The sequence below is a fragment of the Sciurus carolinensis genome, chromosome 7, assembly GCF_902686445.1.
Source record: "Sciurus carolinensis chromosome 7, mSciCar1.2, whole genome shotgun sequence".
Lineage (NCBI taxonomy): Eukaryota > Metazoa > Chordata > Mammalia > Rodentia > Sciuridae > Sciurus > Sciurus carolinensis.
In genome coordinates, this window is record NC_062219.1 from 27,299,077 (window position 1) to 27,315,841 (window position 16,765).

Here is a 16,765-nt window from a genome sequence, read left to right on the forward strand (position 1 = left end):
AGCCACATTCCCAGCCCTTTAAAAAAAAAAAAAAAAAAAATATATATATATATATATACACATATATATAAAATATATTTATATATATAATGTATATATTTAATTATATATTTTAAAAGTAATATATTTAAAATATATATTTAAATACATATATTTAAGAAGTTATATATATATATATATATATTTTACTTAATGACAGGGTCTAGCTGAGTTACTTGGGGCCTTGCTAAGTTGCTGAGGCTGACTTTGAACTTGTAATCATCCTACCACAGCCCCTGAACCGCTCGTGTGCAAGCGCAAGCCACCACACCCAGCAAAATGACATTTCTTGAGGACTTACTGTATGCTTACATTCTCTTTTATATGAAGCATAGGAAACAAGCCAATTGCCCAGTGTCTACTCAGCCAATTAGTAACAGAGCTGCCATTGAAACAGGGTCTGTCTCACTCCAAAACTTATACCGGTAAGAAAACTATGTGAGCGCTCCTCTCAGAGCACCTCCCACAAGGCATAAAGTCTCAGGGGCCTTGTTGGTATGCTGGTCCCTGCCCTCACCTGCACACCACAGTCACTTAGCCAAACATGGTTTCTGGTTCCACCCTAAGGAAACCTCCTGGGCACATTGAGATGATAGAGGAGCTGAATGGAAAAGAGCATCTTGCACAGGATGGTAATCCCTAGACCACTCTCCCTGGTGCTCCTTTGTCAACAGAATTTGTCTGCTCTCTTTGGTCTTTTTCTGGCTCCTCAACTTAACTGCAGCTTCTGTGGAAAGGGTTCCAGTTCATGTCTTGTTTCCTGGTGTGACAAGTTAGGTATGCCTAATAAGGCCCTCTTCTACCTGCCGCTTCCTAGTGTCCTATATGACTGCTTAACTGTCATGCCTGCCAGGATGTGTGTGACAAGGCGAGCTAGCAGTCAGATGCAGCAGTGGTTGGTAGGTCTCAGTTGTGTTCTTCCATGTCCTGTAATTCTATCACTGAGCTTGTGAATTCCTCCTACCCAGCCTGTACCCCATGCCCTGAGCCAGTTAAGTGGTGGTCTCTGTGAGGAGGCATCTTTATACTTGCTCTTCCCTAGTTCTGACTATTCTTTCCACCTTCCAAATCAGGCCCCTGGCTGTACATTTACCTTTTCCCTTTCTAGTACAACACATAGAGAAGACCAATGAGAAGTTTCTTGGTGGTGAATCAGAAGGAAACAATAGAAGGGGAGAGTGTAGAAGTTAAAATTGAACATTTTGTGTCCATTGCACAATTGCCCCTTCCCCTTTCTTAGAACTGTGTTCTTTTGAAAAGGTGGATCCATATTTAACATTCTGAAACACCCTTATGTCAGTCTGGCAGTTTAGTTATTACATGGTAGCTTTGAATCCTGCTTCAGACTTTAATAACCCTTGACTGAGCTTTGAAATTACTAAAGAGTAGTGTTTGTACTTTTACAGCCACTACAAGGGCTGGTTCTGAGAAAATAATAAAAGCTCTTTGTGGATTAAAACTACAGTGAGAACTGAAATAATGATGATGTCACAGATTTCATCATCTCATAAGTGCCATTTCTTATCTAGGAACCTCAGATCCTTTACAGGTATTATCTGGATTGAATGAAGAAACCCAAGACCCACTGTAGTGGAGGGACAACCACAGTGAGTCACCAGAGCCAGGAACAAAGACCCTCTACTGGAAGGGAGGCTGTTGGTTTCATGCCAAATCAGCTCCTCTTGTTACGCTTTGCCTGAAAACATGGAATGCTGAAATCCAAAACTTGTCAGAAAATTCACTCCTGTGAACTCCAGCTTAATTTCCTGTCAATGCTTGGCCGAAATTCTTGGCCACGTAATTTTATTTTACATCATGAACATAAATATTAAATTCTTGGTTTCATTTCTCTTTCTGTGGAGGCTGCTATTAATGACCAAATATGAACTATGAATAAAGGTCCTGGGATGGCTCTTCTTAGGAAACTGCTATTTGTGGGGTTGGTTTTAGCAATAAACTGTATGCTGAGATCCACTAGTTCCTGGTTTTTGGAATAATGCCCACCTCTGTGACAATTTGCCTTTCTCTCCATCTAACCCCTCAATCTCCTTAGTCCAGCTTGGGTTCCCCCTATTCCTGCTTCCTTGCCTCTCCTGTTTCTTTTCCCCCTTATCTGCATAAAAAAAGGGATTTGGGTTCTCATTCTCTCAGGGACCTGTTTTCTGGGTCTGGCTAATAACACAATTCATGTTCATTTTTTCAAGCAGACTGTAGTGTGTTGTTGTGTTATGTTTCTTAAGAATATACTTCTATTGAAGCTAGAACTTCTCATGGCTTAATCGTGGCAATTCCAAGCATCTCGGCAGACTGAAGAAGGAGCGGTTGTCTTTCTCTGGTTCTGAGTCCATGGCTGTAAGACTTGGTGGATTCGGCAACAGCATGAGTGGCAGGAAAGTAGCCTCACTCTACACATTCCTTCTTTCACTCCTGACAAAAGATTACAGTTACAGATGTGACCTACCTTTCTTCTTCACTGTCCCCATCCACCTTTGATCCTAAGGTTTTTGGATTCTTCTGAGCCAATTCTGGTTCATAACCGCTGCGCAGGGCAGTGCCTCCAGGAGACTGTCGTCACTCATCTGCCCCTTTGGCCTCTCTAGAACTTGGGGGTTGACCATAACATCTCTTATTCTTGTAAGCCTCTCTTCAAGATCCCCTTGGAAACAGAAGATGCTCAGAGTGTTCAGCAACTGTGCCTATTGTAGCTTTGGAAAGGAATTTGGCACTAAGCTTTAGTCAAAAGGGTTGGCTTATTATCTCTAGGACACATTTAAATGGATTTATCTCTATCTGTACCTGTGGTCTTTGCTTCACTAGAAAAACTGGAAGATAATTATTCTTCTAATAATGAGCACTTCCTTTCCTTAGAATATTCCAGTACAAGTTTGTTCTGTATTTTGCTCTTTTAGCTTCAATTCAGCATCATAGTATATTCTCAAAAGCTCATTTTATTCAAGCAGTAGGAATCTGAATTTAAGTTCAGTGGAACTTCACATTCTGAGTTAGAAATGCATATGCTTCAGTGCGAGTGAGTCTAGATGTTCCCTCATTTCAGTGATGGGCCTCCTTGCCTCAGGTCCCTGCCCTTGCCCTTACTATTTCTCTGCAACTGCTCCACATTTAACTTCCTGTCATTGAATCCGAGAAACCTCCTGCTATCCCTTTTTCTGTCTTATTTTCAGCATTTATCACAAATGAAAGTTGGCTACTTATTGGTCTATTTGTTTATCGTCTATTTTCCCACTACAATGAAACTCTTCTGGAGCAGAATTCCTGCTTATCATTGTTTGCTTCTGTATCCTCTGTGCCCAGAAGTGTGCCTGACACAAGTAAGCACTCAATAAATGAGAATCTGTTAGATGAATGAAATGGTTGAATGCATGAGATTTCTATAAGCATTTCTCTTTTTTAGTTGTGAATGGACTTTTATTTTATTCATTTGTTTATATGTGGTGCTGAGAATCCAACCCAGTGCCTCACACATGCTAGGCAAGCGCTCTACCACTGAGCCACAATCTCAGTCCTCTATATACATTTCTAAATTTGCAAATACAGAGGTAATGACAACTACCCCAATCCAGTCCCTGGCATTGGATGTTCCTAATATGGATTTTTCAACCAATCAATACATTGGAAAATTTTAAATGTTAAAAAAAAGTGTTATAAAATAGTATTAAGTATTTTCGTAATTCAATACTCAGTGCAGCTTACTGAGCCTCAGTGTTGGGTTAATCCCGCAAAATGATTTATCTTTTCACATAGGTTAGAGAACAAAGACCAGGAAAAAAAAAAAAAAAAAAAAGTTATTGCTTTTGAAGTTTAAGTTCCCAAACCTACTACTATGTGTCTGCATAAAACAAGAAAACCAGCTGGCTATAAATTAGGATTATGTGTCCCTGAGATGAACTGGACCACTCTTATTTGAATACGTAAATATCATCAGGCATAGATGCATCAACTCTCTGCAGGGTATGTTGAGTATGTATGTTTAACATGCTGGATTACCACATGGTATGGTTTGGATAAGTGTCCCTCAAAGATGCATGTGTTAAAAGTTTGTCACCAGTCTGTGGTTCTACAGTGAGGTGGTAGAACCTTTAAGAGGTGGGTCCTAGTGGGAGGAAATAAGGCCACCGAGATTATGCCCTTGAAGCGCTTATCTAGCCCTGGGACGCTCTTTATCCTCTCTCACCTCCTAGCTAGCTTGCACACCTTACCATGATGTTCTGTCTCACCACACACCCCAAAATAGCAGGCCCAAACTATCATCATAGACTGTGAACCAAAATAGACCTTTCCTCCTTACTGTAAATCTCAGACATTTTGTTACAGTTACAGAAAACTGAATAACACACAGTGAAGTTGGCTGTTTTACCATGTAAATGTTTAGAAATTTAAGAATGTGTTTTCATATACTTTAATTTTTATTCATTTGCAAATGAGTTTATCATATGCAAAAACATTACATTTATGTTACTAAACAAAGGTTCAAAAGAAACATTATTAACTGATTCTGTTCTCTTGAAGTCATTAGAATTTAGCTTTGTTGATTTTTAGTTTTCATTAGAGAGCATTTAGAAACCTAGAAGAAGAGTTTTCTTTGCAGGGAGCTAGAGTGAGAAGTGGAAGAGGGAGTCCTTGAGTTTTTCATACTTGAGTCTGACTTGACACACATTCAGCTCTCTAGAGAAAAAAAAAATAGATGGGCAATATGTTTTATCTCTAGAATGAAACGTAATATTCTCCTGGAAAAAAAGTGACTTTCATGGTGTCTTATAGAAGTTTCAAAATAAAACAAAACAAAACAAACAAACAAACAAACAAAAACCAAACCACACACACACACAACCCTCAACTTGTTACATTTTAACCCTAAAATGAACTTGTGAGGAAAAAGATGTCTCGATTATTAAAGTTTTTGTGGTTGGTTCTAGGGGTATCTGGTTGAAACAAACTGGCATTCATTGGCCTTGATGTTGAATATCCAAGCTTGAGCAAATTTGGATTTGAAATTTAAAAAAAAAATTATGAACTTAATTCATATATACATCTATGGTGACTTTGAACTTCAGGAAAATTTTTTATACGTCTTGGGTGGCTGAAAAATTCTTGGCCCTGGAGCATTTTAACTTTATCATTCAAAAATGTACAACCTGTCATATCTTATTCCATAGCTACAGTAGTTTTCTTTATCATAACTGAACTATGAGTGCAGAACCCTAAAATCTGCTGTGTTTTCAGAGTGACTTTCTTTCAAGCTAATTCACTTGATTTGAATGAAGAACTCACCACAACAAAACATAAATAACCTTCTAAACTTCTGATCGAAGCTTGTGCCTGTTTATCTGATTAAATACCGGTTTTTAAATTTTTACCAAAAAAAAAAAAATTAAGTCTTCAAGTTCCAAAATCTTAAAGAAATCATTCTGAGAAATTTCAGGATAAGTGGTAGAAACTGAAAAGTTTACCCAAGAGGAGAGAGATTATTATTATTTTTTTTGTCTTGACCTAATTTTGTTCACTTATAAAATGAAAGATGTGGATACACTGGTTGATAAGTCATTCCACCTCTGGCATTTTATCCTTCTATGATTCCATCAGGAAAGTTGTATATGAATTAATACTTCAGTGTGTAACATTTAATACAGAAATCTGGGTACACGGTCTGAATCAAACTACTGGATTCAAAGCTTAACTCTGCCTCTTTCTAAGTAAAATGACTCTGGACAAATTATTTGCTTCTCTATTTTAGTTCTGCATCCTAAAAGCAAAGATAATGATAGGACCTAGAGTTATTAGGAGGATTAAATAAAATCAATACATACGATATACTTAGAACAATGACCAGCACATGGTAAAAAATCAATAAATATTAGTTACTATTGGTTCACTTTATTGATAGAACAAGCCTTTTTATTCCAAGGTTTGCTTGGAATTCAAACTAAAAGTTACAATAAGGCATTTCATGGTTGTTTTCCTACTTGGAAGGAAGTGGTATTTCCTTTATTTTGCAAGAAAGTTCAAGAAATCCTTTGTGCACTTGTTTTTGCAAATGTAGAACTATAGAACAATTGAATATTAGAGTTTGATGAGATTTTGGAAACCATCAAGACAGATGATTTTCAAACTCTGATCTACCCAGGAATCCTGGAATTTCTTAGAAATGGCACAAAGGTTATCCACAAGCTATGTAGGGTAGGTGAAAGGATTAGCCTTTGTCTAGTAATTCAGTCAGACTAGCTTTGCTTCAGGTGCTTTATATACCGTAATTCTTGATAGGACTCTATCTGTTTTAATGCAAATTTCCTCAGTGAGTTTCTTCTACATGAAGAAACAGGGTGTCTGTGGGGTGAACTGATATGCACAGAAACACATAGCAGGTAAACAGCAGACCAGAAATAAAGCCAAGGTTTCCTGACCGTGCCACACACCACATTCTACCTTGCTACCATGGGAACTTTCAAACAATTAACATAAAAATAAACAACAACAACAACCACCAAAAAACCCCAGAGTATCTCTAGGAAATACCAACCTGCTTTTGCCAAGCAGGGTTTCTTCCACTTGATAAGAGCGGTGGACTCTACATCAAGGGAACTAGAATTGAGAGGTGAGATAAGACATCAGCAATTGGGCTTCTACATTGTTTTGTAATTTCTTCAGAATCTTAATCTCATTTAACTTCCCTACCTATAGGAAAATGAATAATTGCTTTTCTAGGAAGCTTTCCAAGGGCGGTGTAATTTTTATGTGTCAACTACATGGGATTCAGGGATGAAAAATTCCCTACAGTTCTAAAGCAAATATTATAATTTGAGGTTTCCTTGCAGTTTTTACCATAAAAGATATACTAACCTTTCTTTTCCGGGCCAAATGCCAAGTTAGATACTGTAATTACCCTTTGCCCATTTTCTTTCCCCAAGCTGTTTTAATTAGATAAGAATTCTGCCTTCACTTCCTTTTGCAAACTGAATTGTGATGTTGCCACATACCTGTCAAGGACAGGGAATGGTCGGGTTTTCTGAGTGCTTTTCCTTCAGGGTGGAAAAGACTTTGCCACAAGTACCTGGCTTCCTCCAGGGTACAGAGTACTTCCAAGGAGCAAGGGGTGGAAAGGGCAAATTTTCATGGTTTCCAATACCACCTTCTTTGGCTTCAAGCTGGTTCCAGTCACTTCAAGAGGAATGTAGAAATCATACCTACCCTTTGTGTTCCAGATGTCTCTGACAGATACTGAGGAGAAAGTCATATTAAATTGGTCAAGTCAGAGTTGTTAAATGGATCTGTCTTGGAGTCAACCCCCGCCCCATCCTCTATTTCCCTTCTTGAAAAACTATCCAAACACTTGCTCCGCTATCACAAAAGACATGGCATCCACTGACTTTCAGTGTCTTATTGACAACATGACTTTTCTACAGGAGCATAACAGCACTGCCCACTGCCCATTATGAGCAAGATAGAACTGAATTCTAGTACCAACTGTCTTCATAAAAAGCGATTCCATTTTAGGCAAATTATTCATCTTCTAGAAGCTTCTTTCCTCAAACTTACATAGCTTTTTACTTAATATAGTTTGGAGCTCTCCATAAAATCACATGCAATATACTTTAGTATTTTTTAATGGCTTCCCTACATTCCATTGTATGTATATACCATTATTTAACTATTGATGGCCATTAAAACTGCTTCCAAACTTGATCTTTGAAGCCAATGCTACAATGTAGGTGGGTCATTTCACACACAGACATGTTGTTGCCGAAAGCTCAGTCCTTGTCCCTGATGCCAATCCAATAACAAGGATACTGTTTTGGGAAAAAGGAAAAGGAAACTGTATTGCTTTGCTAGCAAAGGAGAAACACAGGGGGCTCCTGTCCCAAAGGCTGTAATTTTGCCTGTCAGCAGGAATAGGGGGCTTTTTTTTTTTTTAAATTTCCTCTTTACTCTTTTATTTATTTATTGTTTTTAGTTGTAGATGGACATAATACCTTTATTTTATTTATTTATTTTTTATGTGGTACTGGGGATTGAACCCAGTGCCCCACACATGCTACCACCAGTACTCTACCACTGAGTCACAACCCCAGCCTCAGGAACAGGGGGCTTTTTAAAAAGGTGATTCAAAACTACATTCCATATGTTCTCCATTACAGTTGTAATTCATTTGTTAATTTGGGAGACAGTCATTTCTGACACCTTGTACCATCTGGATTACTTTGGTCCTATGGCGGTTGTGTACTGAAGGACAGATAAATCTGCCTAAAATGGAGGAAGAAAGGTCATTCTGTTCCCTGAGATTCAAGAGGGGGAGAGGAAGAGAAAGAAATGTGTCCGTTTTAAAAATAAGTTGCTGTGGCAGAGCAGCAAGGGCTATCTTCAAAGCATAAAGTGGGCCACTGTTACAATATGTCTCTGTAAGATACAGTCTTATATGTGGAATTGCAGTGTAAAAAGATCTTTGGTGTTTGAAAGTGGGGTAGATGGTGTTAACTTACTCTCCTTTATCATTTCTCTTTATAATTCTGGTCATATTTTGACATATGGATGACATTAAGAGGAATAATAATGGCACCTACCTTAAAGAATTCCTGTATGGATTAAATGAAAATAATCCACAGTGACTGACTATAACACACACTCAAAAAAATATAATGTATGACAAATGCACACTTATTGCCATATCCTGGAATATGTGTGACTAATTCAATAAGATAAATCGGTCTTTCAATAATCTCAAATTTCCATGGCTGTGACTCATACTTGGCTTTAACCTTGAAGCAGAAACTCCTTCCCTCCTTATGTCACACTTACCTCGTCCAGCTCACCTTTGTGGTAGATTCACTGAGGTGAGCACAGGTCCCACCAAGGGTACTTGTGGGCATCCTTGTTGCCATGAGGTGAACTGATTATGTCCACCTTGCCTGTCCAAGGGAATAGCAGTACCCAGGAGAGGGTGGCCTCATACGAGTCCCATTTCACGTCTCTCTCAACAGTTGTGAACAGGATGAAGGAAATATTGCCATGTATATGATTGCTTTCAAAGCTGATTTATTTCTGTTTTGAAGGCAGAGGGTGTGTTACAGCCAGGCACTCTGTTGTGGAGATAGGTTAATAGGGGGTTGATTAAGATCATTTAGTTGTTCATCACAGGGTGAATCTGGATTATCATCTCATGCACGATGTCCCATATTCATATATTTTATACCTTATGTCTACTTGCTATTTGTTCAGCATTGACCTAAATGTTCTACCTGCTTTATCATATTTAATCTTCTGCACTGGGGTTGTAGTTCAGTAATAAGAGCACTTGCATAGCATGCTTGAAGCACTGGGTTCAATTCTCAGCACTGCATATAAATAAAAAAAGAAGGTCCATCGACAACTAAAAGAAATTTTTAAAAAAAATTTTAAAAATTTTCTGAAGAAGGTATAACTATCCTATTTTACAGATAAAACAACTGAGGATCCAGATCACAGATATGGTAAAACTGCTGTTAGAGATTTGCTTGTCTCCAAAGTCTGTGTGATTATCCTCAATGTTTAATTCAGTAGATTTTTTTTAAAGAAGTTAAACAAAATCAACTGTAAAACAAATTGAAATAGCAATCGACTGCATGTCACAGCATGCTCCACCACCTGGAACAGAAGCTTTGTCATGCCAGGTATTATTAGTATATGCATCCTTTTTTGTTAATAAAATCATTCCTTGGCTGAGGGATACAGTTCCTGTTTTGAAAATCAGCCTGAAAAGATCCTGGAATATTTAGCTATCTTTTCAGATGTTTACCTTCAGGAGTCAAGATTTGTATTTTCATGTGACCTGAAGATACAATAGCAACAATACCCAGAGAATACTCAATTATTTGTCTTCATTTTAAAATGTCTTAATTTGGTTAAAAAAACAAACAAACACAAAAACCTTATTTATATCTCCTCTCCTGTTGACCTTTCCCAAGGTAACCTCTCCAACCTTTGAGAAATGTACTATCAATTAGGAAAGATGGGTCAGAGAATTACATATTCCCCAAGGGAAAAAGCATGTGACTCAGGAATCAGGTGAAACTGATTTGCCTAAGGAGAAGCATGCTCACAGCATTTGTACATGAGTCACAAAATTTAAGGACAACCTTCTGGTCACAAAAGGTGAATGAAGAAAGCCAGAGGACCTTTCCTCGATTCCATCAATGCTATCAGAGTGTGCTTATTTCCTGCTGTGTAAAGAATGAGTTTGTCACTGAAACACCTGAACAGATGCTCTGTCAGGGAGGAGACTCCAACTAGGTATGGAGGGTCTATAGCCTTGGAACCATCAGCAGGAGCCTGGGTCAGGTATTTGGAAGGTTGGCATCATGTGATGATCTAACTGATCTAACGAGGAAAAAGCCAAGAGTCTGGGAGAAAGAGTGTGTGAACATCCACATAGTCACAGAGCTGCCAGGCCATAGTGGCAGGAATAGATAGATGCTAGGGACTTGATTCCTAGAAGAACTGCAGAGAGCAAATCTTGAACTTATTCTTGGAGAAAGTGGAGCATTTGGTATTTTAGCAAGGCAGATACTTTGGTAAAAAAAAAAAACAAACTGATTCAGATTCACTAAGATGGAAGTGAAAGGTTTGTTCCTAGGAACCAAGTCTTCTGTCCGGCTCACTGCTGCACTGTCTTCAAGAGACTTGGCACACAGGTACTCAATTAAGTGTTTGCTGAGTGAATCCACAAGGCATAAGGCTGACACCCAGCTTCGGAATGTAGGGCATGTGATGAGAGCAGTTCTAAGAGTGTTTGACCTAATGCTGAGTCACCTGAACAATGACTAAGGACATGGTTCTCTGAGAGCTTGGGGTGGGGCTGAACCTGCAGTTGGTGGTCAAAGACTCAGCTAGGTAGGGGAAATTAAGAGGAACAGTTAACCAGTTCCTTATTTGTTTTTTGACAGCTTTATATTATTATTGGGTCTTCACTTTCAATCAAACACAAAAAAGTTTGACAGTTTCCCTGGTTACCATGAGCTTAAATGATAGATTCTTTTTAGGGAAGTCACTTATGTCCCAAATGTCCAGGGCCCACAATCTTAGGAGTTACCATTTAGTGTAAATTTATTTGATGCTTGCTATGTGGCTGGCACTGCAGTAAGTTCAGCAGAGCCAGTATCGCTATACCGACAAGTAAACCTGTAAAGAAAATGTTATTGGGTCTACCTTACAGATGAGAAAACTTAGGGTCAAGTTCAGTGTCTTGTCCAAGGAAACATGGAAGCAGGAGTGTCAAGCCCACAATCCACCACTGTTCTCCAAACCTCTGACATGGCCCTCTCCCTAGACCAGCACTCCTCACGCTTTAAGGCGAGAATGAATCACATTGTTAAGATGCAGTTTCCAGTTCAGATTTTGAAGTAGACCAAGACTCTGCTTTTAAACTCCCAGGTGATGCAGGTGCTGCTAGTCTCAGCACCACACTGAGAAGCAAGAATCTGGAGCAGGGTTGGCGAGATAGTATTTTCCACTTTGTGGTCCACATGGTTTTTGTCACATCTCTTCAACTCTGTCTTGATACTGCTAAACCAACCTGATAACACATGAACCAATGGGTGTGGCTATGTGCCAATGAAACTTCATTTATGGACACTTGAGATGTGAATTTTGTATGATTTTAATGTGTCACAAAGTTTTCTTTTTCTTTTGATTTCCAACTATTTAAAAAATCTTACAAGCTTATGGGCCAGAGTTCCTTAACTCCCAGTCTTGATATCAAGGGTGTAACAGGGATTCACTTGATGTTTTGACTATATCCCTGTTGCTTTGAATCTTAAATACGGTTTTTCTTTTTCCCTACCTTTTCCCTGACCTTCTCCCTGATCTTCTTTTCCCTAACCTTCTCCTTCCTGATCTTCTCCTCCTTACTCTCATTTTCTCTGAACCACCTCTTAAGAACCTCCTGTTCCCCATGATGGGCAGAACCACAGCCTTCAGGACAGGAGTCTCCTGTGTTTCTCCTTTGCTAGAAAGGCAATGAATTTTCTTTTAACTCTTTCTCACAATGTTATTCTCTTTATTGGATTAGTGTCAGGGACAAGGACTGAGTTTTCGGCAACAAGGGAATGAAGAATTTCCCATACAGGTAGATAACCCAAGGTCTGAGAATTTGTGACATCACCAGCCACTATGACAGGTGGCAGAAAGGTGACTGAGATGAGAGAGCAGAGGTCACGGAGTTTGATTTGCTTCTGAGACAGCCTAGGATGCTCCCAGCTGAGTGACATGCAGAGCTTTGTAATCTCTTAATGTCTCAGTTTCCTCACAGGCAGAGTGTGGCTAGAAAGCACCACTCACAGGGCCATTGTGAAGAGAAGAGGAAAGAAATAAAGCACAGAAAGCTTTTGTAATACTTGGCAGAGATGAAGTTTAACTCCAGGAGAAGTGATGGTGAGCATCACTCCAGGTGAGCATCAGAGACCATCATGCCAGAGGATGAGGGCTCCTCAGAATGGCCTAGACCTCAGACCCGACCAGCTGAAAGATTACCTGAGAGAGGATTTGTGCATCATCACACGTGGTCACAAACAACTCTACGATTTTGAGGAAAACACTTTGAAGAATTGGGAACTAAGTACAGTTCTATAAAGCCGGGCTGAGATCGGTGCAGTGTCCTGTGATGTTTTCTCAGCAGAGAACAAAAACACTCAGGAGACCTGTGAGGAAGCACAGTGACAGGGTTGGTACTAATGCAATCAGAACAACCGATAACTGCGTTATGTAGTATTTACCATGTGCTTGACCGTGGGCTAGTGTTTCATAAGCAGTAACCTATTTAATCTTCAGTCACTTTATTAGTAGGCACTAATATAATCCCCATTTAACAAATGAGATAACTGAGACAAAGAGTAAATGACATTCCTAAAGTCACCCTTTCTTTAAGGGGTGGCACAAGTTGGCTCCAGTGCCCTTGCTTTTAATTACCATGTGGAAGGTTTACCCCAGGCACTCTGGAAAAATTAGCTTGACTGGGCATCTGGGCATGGGGAGAGTAGGTTGGGGAGTCCTGGGATTGGCAATCCTCTGATGCCACTAGGTTATCACAGATCACAAATATGATTCATGTGGAAATGGAAGCAGCTCTTCTTGTCTTCATATTTCACATGAACCGATCACTCAAGCCAGCATTCTGGCCTTGTCACACAGCATGCCGTAAAATTTGAGACTCTGAATCTCTGCGTAGGTTCATTTTCAGAAGCAGGTGGGGGGGTCACACACACCTTTTCCTCTTTTCTGCATGTGGAATGACTCTGGCCTCATCTGTGGACTGTGCACAGGCAATATGAAACAGAAAGATGCCCATTACGGATCAGAAGGAAATGCCACTTGAACCAGGTCTCCTGAAATTGGTAGCTCTGATTACTTGGATCCTGTGAGTCTGTAGAAAACTTTGGGTGATTCCCCACACTATGACTATTGTTTTTTTTCCCATTAGTAATCTTTTAACAATTAAATAGATCTTTTAAAATTGAATTTTGGTAAAGGAATTTTTAATAAGGGTATTCCCATTCTCTCTTTACTTCAGATGATCTACACTGGAAAATTGATCTCACTGTGTACGTCCATATTTGGTAACTTCCTCATCTATGAGATCAGCTTTCCTGGATGTTCCAGGATTGCCTTCACCATGTTTATTTTACTTGCAGGAGGTACAAGGAACTTAGAAATGTTATGTTACCTTTTCTCAGAGGATAAAGAAAGATATAGAAACTATTGTTTGGTATATAAAAAACTGTATTCATGAGCGTTGACCATGATCCAGTACTTAAGCAAAACAAACTTAAATTCTGTAAATTCTCCAAGGATTCCTTGCAGCTGATCAGAGACTGTGTGCCTCTACATCATTTCCTAAAAAGTATTGGATATGTCTTGGATTCTAGCCACACACATAATTAGTATATTTATTAATATGGCGATGGCAAGTCCTGAACCACATAGACACATAACTAACTGGCATTTGTGACACAGATTTATTTTCAGTTTTCTTTTTTTTTTTTTTTTTAAATTGATTTAGTACTTACAGATTGGGTTTAAAAAATTATTTATTTTAAAATTATTTTAATGAGACCTGTTTGAATTTTATAATAAAAATGCCTTCAGCAACTCAAAGGCAAAGCTTGCCTAATTTTTCCAGAATATTCAGCCAAGAAAATCTTTGGGAATAGTTGTTTAATTAAATGAAAGTCATAGAAAAAGTCCTGAATTGCTTTAAACATGTTTTGTAGCCATTTCTTAACATGTTATGAGAACCAGTGCAACCAATTAGAAGAATACAAATGAATTCCCCGAATTCCTATCCTCAGTCCATCTGCTCTTATAAATATCATATGACCTTAAGTAACTGAATTGGGACACATCCTTATGGCAGTGAAATGTTGGTTTTGTGTTCTAGGAAGAGATTGTTTGTAATTCAACACAAACATAGTACATTAACTAATGCTCACAAGAGAGTAAAGGGAAAAACACATACAGGAAAAGAGGTTCTGACATATATTTTCTAAAAATTTTAAATTTGAAAAGAAATTCTTGAGTTCTAAAAATGTTTGGAATTTGGACTTTCAGTAAACAAACAACCTGATCAGCGTGATAGTGTGGTGAATACAAAGATAATTTTAGTTATTTTACCATTTGGTTCCTCTTGGTTTGATGAGGAATTTATTATCTGGTAGGAGATATGTAGAACTTCCAACCAAGAAGCTACACAGCAATCCACGATGTCATCATTAAATACTATTTTGTGGTTATCAAATGCTATAGGAATTCAAAGGATGATATAATGACAAGGCAAGAAATGGCCAGGTCTTGAAGCTCCATGGAGGAACTGAATTGAGCAGGGTCTTGAGTGACAGGGACAATGTCAAGATGGGTTCCAGAGAAAGTCAAGGGTCTTCCAAGAAAGGGAAGCTGTGAGCACTAAGTCACTCAGGTTGAAAAATGAGCCTGGGAAGAGTGAAAAAACTAGCCTGACTTAATCAGCAGAATGACTGTATCTGGTAGTATCTGGTACTACAGAGGCCACTGCGAGTCAGGGAAGGGACGAGAGCTACTGAGAAAGGAAAATGGAGCTCTAGGAACTTTAAACAGGAAGGTGCACTGATAAAAAGTTGTTGAAAGAAGATCAATCCCACAGTGAGAAAATCCAGGGGAGATTGAAAGGTGGTCCCTTGGGTAGCAGCTTCACATATTTTTACGTACAGTAGAGTCTTCATTTAGGAAATAACCTGTTTTATCAGTCAATGAACCACTTACCTTCACATCTACTTAAACATGTAATCTAATAGTTGAAGTTTAATTAACATAATATTATTTCAGTATTTTATATCAAAATAGTCTATATAATAGCACTGGGCCACTTCCAGTCCTGAGGATCAAGGATTGGTAAAAATACAGAAATGTGCTCTGCTAGGGACTGGATTGTATTGGAAGACAAGGCAGATAAGGGGTCTGCCCTCAGAAATGGCCCAGAAGGGCTGTAAGCAAATCGTTACAAAATACTGAGCTGCAATTATGGTCAATGCTGAGAAGCACTAGGTAATGTGGGAGAGTATAACAGATTTCAACACAGACTCAGGGCCTGAGGTTCTAGGGAGAGTCTTTCGGGGAAGTGATATTCAAAATGAGATCTGAGTGGCAGAAAGGGAGGGAGAGTAGAAGCTGAAGGGTGTTAGAAACTCTAGGAAGAGGAAATTGTGCTGATGAGGGCTCTGAGGTGAAACAGAGTCCATAGCATTCAAGGAACTGAAAGAAGGGCCAGCTGAGGCCTCTGAAGGGAGGCTGGGGCAGGCACATGGCACTTGGCTTCATAGATCAATGCAAGCGCTTTCAGGGTTTCTCCATCTTCCTCAAGGTTGCCCTTCGCCTTCCTTACCTAGTCACAGTGACTTCAACCCCCATGATTCTTGTCCTCTGACATCAAATCCTCATACTACAGTTGTCTCTGAGTACTGCAGGGGACTGGCCTCAGACCCTCCCCCAATTCCCCAATCAAGGATGCTCAAGACCTTTATGTAAATGCTGTAGTATTTGCATATAAGTTATGCACACCCTCCTGCACACTTGAAATCATTTCTAAATTAATTGAATACCCAACACAATGGGTATTCAATTGAATATAGTTGTTATACTATATTGTTTAAGGGAAAATGAAAAGGGAAAACTGCATGTACTTGTTCCAATAGATGCCATTTTTAAAATATAGTTTTGATCTGCGGTTAGTTGAAGCCCCATTTGGTTGAATTGCATGGATGCAGAACCTGCAGATGCGAAGGGTTGAATATATCTATGCCACGTCAGTGCAAATAACCTGCCTCTGTGCTGGAGTATGGCTTAGAATTCCAGGTCTTCTGAAAACACTCCGCCTCTTTCCTTCTGAAGGCTGAATTTCTCTCCTGACTGTAGCCGTTCGTCTCATTTCCCACTGAACTGTGGCTTGACCTCCCAGCACCTGTTCTCTTCATGGTTTCCAAACCCATATTTTCCAGGCTTTCTTCCAGGTCCTCCTCTGCCCGGCACTGAGCTCAACCTCACGGTCTCCTAACTGCATCCTTATTAATACCCTGTGCTTTCCGACCTGGCCTTCTGCCGTGCTCACATTCCCTACCTCACACTGGAGCAGAGATGGGTCTGTTTCTCTGTTTCACTCCAGCTCTGTGGGGAACTCTGGTCACTTCCAGGTGGCTTTACTATAGCCAAGCTAGTG